Source organism: Callionymus lyra, unplaced genomic scaffold (genome assembly GCF_982586985.1).
Source record: "Callionymus lyra unplaced genomic scaffold, fCalLyr1.hap1.1 HAP1_SCAFFOLD_120, whole genome shotgun sequence".
NCBI classification, from domain to species: Eukaryota; Metazoa; Chordata; class Actinopteri; order Syngnathiformes; family Callionymidae; genus Callionymus; species Callionymus lyra.
Window position 1 is genome coordinate 32,501 of NW_028258600.1, and position 10,000 is coordinate 42,500.

General features: G+C 59.3%; 1 non-coding gene across 1 annotated transcript; it reads right to left on the reverse strand.

The window, feature by feature from the left end:
- Positions 1–7,089: 7,089 nt before the first annotated feature.
- On the reverse strand, positions 7,090–7,208 carry LOC148058280 (5S ribosomal RNA). The gene has a single exon (XR_015709994.1). It is a non-coding gene; the product is annotated as a 5S ribosomal RNA (ribosomal RNA).
- Positions 7,209–10,000: the final 2,792 nt, after the last annotated feature.

Consider the following 10,000-nt stretch of genomic DNA (forward strand, 5'->3'; position numbering starts at 1 on the left):
GGTTGCGCTCGTGACATCAAAAAGACCACTTTTTGAGGAGCAGTCACACTCGGAAAAAATTTCTTTCGTCAGGCAAAAGAACCAGAGTTCTCCGCGGCCATCCACTCCAACCTTGTCCGACTTTGAGGCACCAGGCTCGGCCACCCTCCGAGCCTTTTCACTCCCTCTCCTGTTATGGTGCCTCCCTATTAACCTCTAGGTGGTTGCGCTCGTGACATCAAAAAGACCACTTTTTGCAGAGCAGTCACACTCGGAAAAAATTTCTTTCGTCAGGCAAAAGAACCAGAGTTTTCAGCGGTCATCCACTCCAACCTTGTCCGATTTTGAGGCACCAGGCTCGGCCACCCTCCGAGCCTTTTCACTCCCTCTCCTGTTATGGTGCCTCCCTATTAACCTCTAGGTGGTTGCGCTCGTGACATCAAAAAGACCACTTTTTGCAGAGCAGTCACACTCGGAAAAAATTTCTTTCGTCAGGCAAAAGAACCAGAGTTCTCAGCGGTCATCCACTCCAACCTTGTCCGACTTTGAGGCACCAGGCTCGGCCACCCTCCGAGCCTTTTCACTCCCTCTCCTGTTATGGTGCCTCCCTATTAACCTCTAGGTGGTTGCGCTCGTGACATCAAAAAGACCACTTTTTGCAGAGCAGTCACACTCGGAAAAAATTTCTTTCGTCTGGCAAAAGAACCAGAGTTTTCAGCGGTCATCCACTCCAACCTTGTCCGATTTTGAGGCACCAGGCTCGGCCACCGTCCGAGCCTTTTCACTCCCTCTCCTGTTATGGTGCCTCCCTATTAACCTCTAGGTGGTTGCGCTCGTGACATCAAAAAGACCACTTTTTGCAGAGCAGTCACACTCGGAAAAAATTTCTTTCGTCTGGCAAAAGAACCAGAGTGTTCAGCGGTCATCCACTCCAACCTTGTCCGATTTTGAGGCACCAGGCTCGGCCACCCTCCGAGCCTTTTCACTCCCTCTCCTGTTATGGTGCCTCCCTATTAACCTCTAGGTGGTTGCGCTCGTGACATCAAAAAGACCACTTTTTTCAGAGCAGTCACACTCGGGAAAAATTTCTTTCGTCTGGCAAAAGAACCAGAGTTTTCAGCGGTCATCCACTCCAACCTTGTCCGATTTTGAGGCACCAGGCTCGGCCACCCTCCGAGCCTTTTCACTCCCTCTCCTGTTATGGTGCCTCCCTATTAACCTCTAGGTGGTTGCGCTCGTGACATCAAAAATACCACTTTTTGCAGAGCAGTCACACTCGGAAAAAATTTCTTTCGTCTGGCAAAAGAACCAGAGTTTTCAGCGGTCATCCACTCCAACCTTGTCCGATTTTGAGGCACCAGGCTCGGCCACCCTCCGAGCCTTTTCACTCCCTCTCCTGTTATGGTGCCTCCCTATTAACCTCTAGGTGGTTGCGCTCGTGACATCAAAAAGACCACTTTTTGCAGAGCAGTCACACTCGGGAAAAATTTCTTTCGTCTGGCAAAAGAACCAGAGTTTTCAGCGGTCATCCACTCCAACCTTGTCCGATTTTGAGGCACCAGGCTCGGCCACCGTCCGAGCCTTTTCACTCCCTCTCCTGTTATGGTGCCTCCCTATTAACCTCTAGGTGGTTGCGCTCGTGACATCAAAAAGACCACTTTTTTCAGAGCAGTCACACTCGGGAAAAATTTCTTTCGTCTGGCAAAAGAACCAGAGTTATCAGCGGTCATCCACTCCAACCTTGTCCGACGTTGAGGCACCGATGTCGGCCAAGTTCTGAGCGTTCCACCGCCGAATGCCACTGGTCCTCAACACAGCGGACTTCCAATCCAACCTTGTCCGACTTTGAGGCACCGAAGTCGGCCTCAGCCCGAGCCTTCCCCCGCCGACCTCACTGGAGCCCGCCATCCAGGGACCGGCGGAGGTCGCCCGCATGACCGCGGCAAAGTGTCTCAAAGTCGGGCACGACCGCTCGAGTCACCCGCCAACCCGGTCCGGGGCACCTCCAGGGACCGGCGGAGGTCGCCCGCATGACCGCGGCAAAGTGTCTCAAAGTCGGGCATGACCGCTCGAGTCACCCGCCAACCCGGTCCGGGGCACCTCCAGGGACCGGCGGAGGACGCCCGCATGACCGCGACAAAGTGTCTCAAAGTCGGGCACGACCGCTCGAGTCACCCGCCAACCCGGTCCGGGGCACCTCCAGGGACCGGCGGAGGACGCCCGCATGACCGCGACAAAGTGTCTCAAAGTCGGGCACGACCGCTCGAGTCACCCGCCAACCCGGTCCGGGGCACCTCCAGGGACCGGCGGAGGACGCCCGCATGACCGCGACAAAGTGTCTCAAAGTCGGGCACGACCGCTCGAGTCACCCGCCAACCCGGTCCGGGGCACCTCCAGGGACCGGCGGAGGACGCCCGCATGACCGCGACAAAGTGTCTCAAAGTCGGGCAGGACCGCTCGAGTCACCCGCCAACCCGGTCCGGGGCACCTCCAGGGACCGGCGGAGGACGCCCGCATGACCGCGACAAAGTGTCTCAAAGTCGGGCACGACCGCTCGAGTCACCCGCCAACCCGGTCCGGGGCACCTCCAGGGACCGGCGGAGGACGCCCGCATGACCGCGACAAAGTGTCTCAAAGTCGGTCATGACCGTTCGAGTCACCCGCCAACCCGGTCCGGGGCACCTCCAGGGACCGGCGGAGGAGGCCCGCATGACCGCGACAAAGTGTCTCAAAGTCGGGCACAACCGCTCGAGTCACCCGCCAACCCGGTCCGGGGCACCTCCAGGGACCGGCGGAGGACGCCCGCATGACCGCGACAAAGTGTCTCAAAGTCGGGCACGACCGCTCGAGTCACCCGCCAACCCGGTCCGGGGCACCTCCAGGGACCGGCGGAGGACGCCCGCATGACCGCGACAAAGTGTCTCAAAGTCGGGCATGACCGCTCGAGTCACCCGCCAACCCGGTCCGGGGCACCTCCAGGGACCGGCGGAGGACGCCCGCATGACCGCGACAAAGTGTCTCAAAGTCGGGCATGACTGCTCGAGTCACCCGCCAACCCGGTCCGGGGCACCTCCAGGGACCGGCGGAGGACGCCCGCATGACCGCGACAAAGTGTCTCAAAGTCGGGCACGACCGCTCGAGTCACCCGCCAACCCGGTCCGGGGCACCTCCAGGGACCGGCGGAGGACGCCCGCATGACCGCGACAAAGTGTCTCAAAGTCGGGCACGACCGCTCGAGTCACCCGCCAACCCGGTCCGGGGCACCTCCAGGGACCGGCGGAGGTCGCCCGCATGACCGCGACAAAGTGTCTCAAAGTCGGGCATGACCGCTCGAGTCACCCGCCAACCCGGTCCGGGGCACCTCCGGGGACCGGCGGAGGACGCCCGCATGACCGCGACAAAGGGTCTCAAAGTCGGGCAGGACCGCTCGAGTCACCCGCCAACCCGGTCCGGGGCACCTCCGGGGAGCAGTGGAGGTCGCTCGCATGACCGCGACAAAGTGTCTCAAAGTCGGGCATGACCGCTCGAGTCGCCCGCCATCCCGGTCCGGAGCTCAACACTTTGTCGTTTTTTCCACTCCCTCCCCATTAACCTCTAGGTGGTTGCGCTCGTGACATCAAAAAGACCACTTTTTGCAGAGCAGTCACACTCGGAAAAAATTCGTTTCGTCTGGCAAAAGAACCAGAGTTCTCAGCGGGCTTCCAGTCCAACCTTGTCCGATTTTGAGGCACCAGGCTCGGCCACAGTCCGAGCCCATTCACTCCCTCCCCTGTTGTACTCGCTCCCTATTAACCTCTAGGTGGTTGCGCTCGTGACATCAAAAAGACCACTTTTTGAGGAGCAGTCACACTTAGGAAAAATCCGTTTGCGCTCACACCATCCCTCCCCATTAACCTCTAGGTGGTTGCGCTCGTGACATCAAAAAGACCACTTTTTGAGGAGCAGTCACACTTAGGAAAAATCCGTTTGCGCTCACACCATCCCTCCCCATTAACCTCTAGGTGGTTGCGCTCGTGACATCAAAAAGACCACTTTTTGAGGAGCAGTCAGACACCGAGGTTTTCTGGATTTATGTCCGTTTTCCTGGTTCTCTGACTCGGGCACCTTGTGACCGACATCCCCCCCTTCCCTGGTTCTATTTTGCCGATACTTTGGTGAGTTTTCTACCCGCAAACCAAGCCCCCCAAGCCCGCCGCCTGGTGGGGGAGCATGCCGCCTGGCCCGGTTCTATTTTAGGTCACTTTGGTGAGTTTTCTACCCGCAAACCAAGCCCCCCAAGCCCGCCGCCTGGTGGGGGAAGAGGCCCCCTGGTCCCGGTTCTATTTTAGGACACTTTGGTGAGTTTTCTACCCGCAAACCAAGCCCCCCAAGCCCGCCGCCTGGTGGGGGAAGATGCCCCCTGGTCCCGGTTCTATTTTAGGACACTTTGGTGAGTTTTCTACCCGCAAACCAAGCCCCCCAAGCCCGCCGCCTGGTGGGGGAAGATGCCCCCTGGTCCCGGTTCTATTTTAGGACACTTTGGTGAGTTTTCTACCCGCAAACCAAGCCCCCCAAGCCCGCCGCCTGGTGGGGGAACATGCCCCCTGGTCCCGGTTCTATTTTAGGACACTTTGGTGAGTTTTCTACCCGCAAACCAAGCCCCCCAAGCCCGCCGCCTGGTGGGGGAACATGCCGCCTAGCCCGGTTCTATTTTAGGTCACTTTGGTGAGTTTTCTACCCGCAAACCAAGCCCCCCAAGCCCGCCGCCTGGTGGGGGAAGAGGCCCCCTGGTCCCGGTTCTATTTTAGGACACTTTGGTGAGTTTTCTACCCGCAAACCAAGCCCCCCAAGCCCGCCGCCTGGTGGGGGAACATGCCCCCTGGTCCTGGTTCTATTTTAGGACACTTTGGTGAGTTTTCTACCCGCAAACCAAGCCCCCCAAGCCCGCCGCCTGGTGGGGGAGCATGCCCCCTGGTCCCGGTTCTATTTTAGGACACTTTGGTGAGTTTTCTACCCGGAAACCAAGCCCCCCAAGCCCGCCACCTGGTGGGGGAAGAGGCCCCCTGGTCCCGGTTCTATTTTAGGACACTTTGGTGAGTTTTCTACCCACACTGCAGGTCCCCAAATGCCGCCATCTGGTGGGGGAACATGCCGCCTGCACCGGTTCTATTTTAAGTCACTTTGGTGAGTTTTCTGCCCACACTACGGGTCCCCAAATGCCGCCATCTGGTGGGGGAACATGCCGCCTGCACCGGTTCTATTTTAAGTCACTTTGGTGCGTTTTCTGCCCACACTACGGCTCCCCAAATGCCGCCATCTGGTGGGGGAACATGCCGCCTGCACCGGTTCTATTTTAAGTCACTTTGGTGAGTTTTCTGCCCACACTACGGGTCCCCAAATGCCGCCATCTGGTGGGGGAACATGCCGCCTGCACCGGTTCTATTTTAAGTCACTTTGGTGAGTTTTCTGCCCACACTACGGCTCCCCAAATGCCGCCATCTGGTGGGGGAACATGCCGCCTGCACCGGTTCTATTTTAAGTCACTTTGGTGAGTTTTCTGCCCACACTACGGCTCCCCAAATGCCGCCATCTGGTGGGGGAACATGCCGCCTGCACCGGTTCTATTTTAAGTCACTTTGGTGAGTTTTCTACCCACACTACGGGTCCCCAAATGCCGCCATCTGGTGGGGGAACATGCCGCCTGCACCGGTTCTATTTTAAGTCACTTTGGTGAGTTTTCTACCCACACTACGGGTCCCCAAATGCCGCCATCTGGTGGGGGAACATGCCGCCTGCACCGGTTCTATTTTAAGTCACTTTGGTGAGTTTTCTGCCCACACTACGGGTCCCCAAATGCCGCCATCTGGTGGGGGAACATGCCGCCTGCACCGGTTCTATTTTAAGTCACTTTGGTGAGTTTTCTGCCCACACTACGGGTCCCCAAATGCCGCCACCTGGTGGGGGAACTGCCGCCTAGTCCCGGTTCTATTTTAGGTCACTTTTCTCACTTTCTGACCCACAAATAATGCCCCAAATGCCGCCGCCTGGTGGGGGGAACTGCCGCCTAGTCCCGGTTCTATTTTAGGTCACTTTTCTCACTTTCTGACCCACAAATAATGCCCCAAATGCCGCCGCCTGGTGGGGGGAACTGCCGCCTAGTCCCGGTTCTATTTTAGGTCACTTTTCTCACTTTCTGACCCACAAATAATGCCCCAAATGCCGCCGCCTGGTGGGGGGAACTGCCGCCTAGTCCCGGTTCTATTTTAGGTCACTTTTCTCACTTTCTGACCCACAAATAATGCCCCAAATGCCGCCGCCTGGTGGGGGGAACTGCCGCCTAGTCCCGGTTCTATTTTAGGTCACTTTTCTCACTTTCTGACCCACAAATAATGCCCCAAATGCCGCCGCCTGGTGGGGGGAACTGCCGCCTAGTCCCGGTTCTATTTTAGGTCACTTTTCTCACTTTCTGACCCACAAATAATGCCCCAAATGCCGCCGCCTGGTGGGGGGAACTGCCGCCTAGTCCCGGTTCTATTTTAGGTCACTTTTCTCACTTTCTGACCCACAAATAATGCCCCAAATGCCGCCGCCTGGTGGGGGGAACTGCCGCCTAGTCCCGGTTCTATTTTAGGTCACTTTTCTCACTTTCTGACCCACAAATAATGCCCCAAATGCCGCCGCCTGGTGGGGGGAACTGCCGCCTAGTCCCGGTTCTATTTTAGGTCACTTTTCTCACTTTCTGACCCACAAATAATGCCCCAAATGCCGCCGCCTGGTGGGGGGAACTGCCGCCTAGTCCCGGTTCTATTTTAGGTCACTTTTCTCACTTTCTGACCCACAAATAATGCCCCAAATGCCGCCGCCTGGTGGGGGGAACTGCCGCCTAGTCCCGGTTCTATTTTAGGTCACTTTTCTCACTTTCTGACCCACAAATAATGCCCCAAATGCCGCCGCCTGGTGGGGGGAACTGCCGCCTAGTCCCGGTTCTATTTTAGGTCACTTTTCTCACTTTCTTACCCACAAATAATGCCCCAAATGCCGCCGCCTGGTGGGGGGAACTGCCGCCTAGTCCCGGTTCTATTTTAGGTCACTTTTCTCACTTTTCTACCCACAAATAATGGCAAAAAAAAATGCTTACAGCACCCAGTATTCCCAGGCGGTCTCCCATCCAAGTACTAACTGGGCCCGACCCTGCTTGGCTTCCGAGATCAGACGAGATCGGGCTCATTCAGGGTGGTGTGGCCGTAAGCGAGGGAAGCGCTTGTGAAATGCCCCAAAGTGTTGAAAATGTTCCCCAGGCCCCTGGTTCCCCATCCCCGCAGGAGGAGGCTCCCCAGGCCCCCTGGTTCCCCATCCCCGCAGGAGGAGGCTCCCCAGGCCCCCTGGTGCAGGAGGAGGCTCCCCAGGCCCCTGGTTCCCCATCCCCGCAGGAGGAGGCTCCCCAGGCCCCCTGGTTCCCCATCCCCGCAGGAGGAGGCTCCCCAGGCCCCATGGTTCCCCATCACCGCAGGAGGAGGCTCCCCAGGCCCCCTGGTTCCCCATCCCCGCAGGAGGAGGCTCCCCAGGCCCCCTGGTGCAGGAGGAGGCTCCCCAGGCCCCCTGGTTCCCCATCCCCGCAGGAGGAGGCTCCCCAGGCCCCCTGGTTCTCCATGCCCGCAGGAGGAGGCTCCCCAGGCCCCTGGTTCCCCATCCCCGCAGGAGGAGGCTCCCCAGGCCCCCTGGTTCTCCATGCCCGCAGGAGGAGGCTCCCCAGGCCCCCTGGTTCTCCATCCCCGCAGGAGGAGGCTCCCCAGGCCCCCTGGTTCTCCATCCCCGCAGGAGGAGGCTCCCCAGGCCCCCATGTTCTCCATGCCCGCAGGAGGAGGCTCCCCAGGCCCCTTGGTTCTCCATCCCCGCAGGAGTAGGCTCCCCAGGCGCCCTGGTTCTCCATCCCCGCAGGAGGAGGCTCCCCAGGCCCCCTGGTTCTCCATCCCCGCAGGAGGAGGCTCCCCAGGCCCCATGGTTCCCCATCACCGCAGGAGGAGGCTCCCCAGGCCCCCTGGTTCCCCATCCCCGCAGGAGGAGGCTCCCCAGGCCCCCTGGTTCTCCATCCCCGCAGGAGGAGGCTCCCCAGGCCCCCATGTTCTCCATGCCCGCAGGAGGAGGCTCCCCAGGCCCCTTGGTTCTCCATCCCCGCAGGAGGAGGCTCCCCAGGCCCCTGGTTCTCCATCCCCGCAGGAGGAGGCTCCCCAGGCGCCCTGGTTCTCCATCCCCGCAGGAGGAGGCTCCCCAGGCCCCCTGGTTCTCCATGCCCGCAGGAGGAGGCTCCCCAGGCCCCCTGGTTCTCCATCCCCGCAGGAGGAGGCTCCCCAGGCCCCCTGGTTCCCCATCCCCGCAGGAGGAGGCTCCCCAGGCCCCCTGGTTCTCCATGCCCGCAGGAGGAGGCTCCCCAGGCCCCCTGGTTCTCCATCCCCGCAGGAGGAGGCTCCCCAGGCCCCCATGTTCTCCATGCCCGCAGGAGGAGGCTCCCCAGGCCCCTTGGTTCTCCATCCCCGCAGGAGGAGGCTCCCCAGGCCCCTGGTTCCCCATCCCCGCAGGAGGAGGCTCCCCAGGCCCCCTGGTTCTCCATGCCCGCAGGAGGAGGCTCCCCAGGCCCCTGGTTGGGAGAGGGGGAAAAAGAGCAAAGTGTTTAAAAATGCCCCAAAGTGTTGAAAATGTTCCCCAGGCCCCTGGTTCCCCATCCCCGCAGGAGGAGGCTCCCCAGGCCCCCTGGTTGGGAGAGGGGGAAAAAGAGCAAAGTGTTTAAAAATGCCCCAAAGTGTTGAAAATGTTCCCCAGGCCCCTGGTTCCCCATCCCCGCAGGAGGAGGCTCCCCAGGCCCCCTGGTTGGGAGAGGGGGAAAAAGAGCAAAGTGTTTAAAAATGCCCCAAAGTGTTGAAAATGTTCCCCAGGCCCCTGGTTCCCCATCCCCGCAGGAGGAGGCTCCCAAGGCCCCCTGGTTGGGAGAGGGGGAAAAAGAGCAAAGTGTTTAAAAATGCCCCAAAGTGTTGAAAATGTTCCCCAGGCCCCTGGTTCCCCATCCCCGCAGGAGGAGGCTCCCCAGGCCCCCTGGTTGGGAGAGGGGGAAAAAGAGCAAAGTGTTTAAAAATGCCCCAAAGTGTTGAAAATGTTCCCCAGGCCCCTGGTTCCCCATCCCCGCAGGAGGAGGCTCCCCAGGCCCCCTGGTTGGGAGAGGGGGAAAAAGAGCAAAGTGTTTAAAAATGCCCCAAAGTGTTGAAAATGTTCCCCAGGCCCCTGGTTCCCCATCCCCGCAGGAGGAGGCTCCCAAGGCCCCCTGGTTGGGAGAGGGGGAAAAAGAGCAAAGTGTTTAAAAATGCCCCAAAGTGTTGAAAATGTTCCCCAGGCCCCTGGTTCCCCATCCCCGCAGGAGGAGGCTCCCCAGGCCCCCTGGTTGGGAGAGGGGGAAAAAGAGCAAAGTGTTTAAAAATGCCCCAAAGTGTTGAAAATGTTCCCCAGGCCCCTGGTTCCCCATCCCCGCAGGAGGAGGCTCCCAAGGCCCCCTGGTTGGGAGAGGGGGAAAAAGAGCAAAGTGTTTAAAAATGCCCCAAAGTGTTGAATAATGTTCCCCGGCCTCCTGGTACCCCATCCCCGCAGGAGGAGGCTCCCCAGGCCCCCTGGTTGGGAGAGGGGGAAAAAAGAGCAAAGTGTTTAAAAATGCCCCAAAGTGTTGAAAATGTTCCCCAGGCCCCTGGTTCCCCATCCCCGCAGGAGGAGGCTCCCAAGGCCCCCTGGTTGGGAGAGGGGGAAAAAGAGCAAAGTGTTTAAAAATGCCCCAAAGTGTTGAAAATGTTCCCCAGGCCCCTGGTTCCCCATCCCCGCAGGAGGAGGCTCCCCAGGCCCCCTGGTTGGGAGAGGGGGAAAAAGAGCAAAGTGTTTAAAAATGCCCCAAAGTGTTGAATAATGTTCCCCGGCCTCCTGGTACCCCATCCCCGCAGGAGGAGGCTCCCCAGGCCCCCTGGTTGGGAGAGGGGGAAAAAGAGCAAAGTGTTTAAAAATGCCCCAA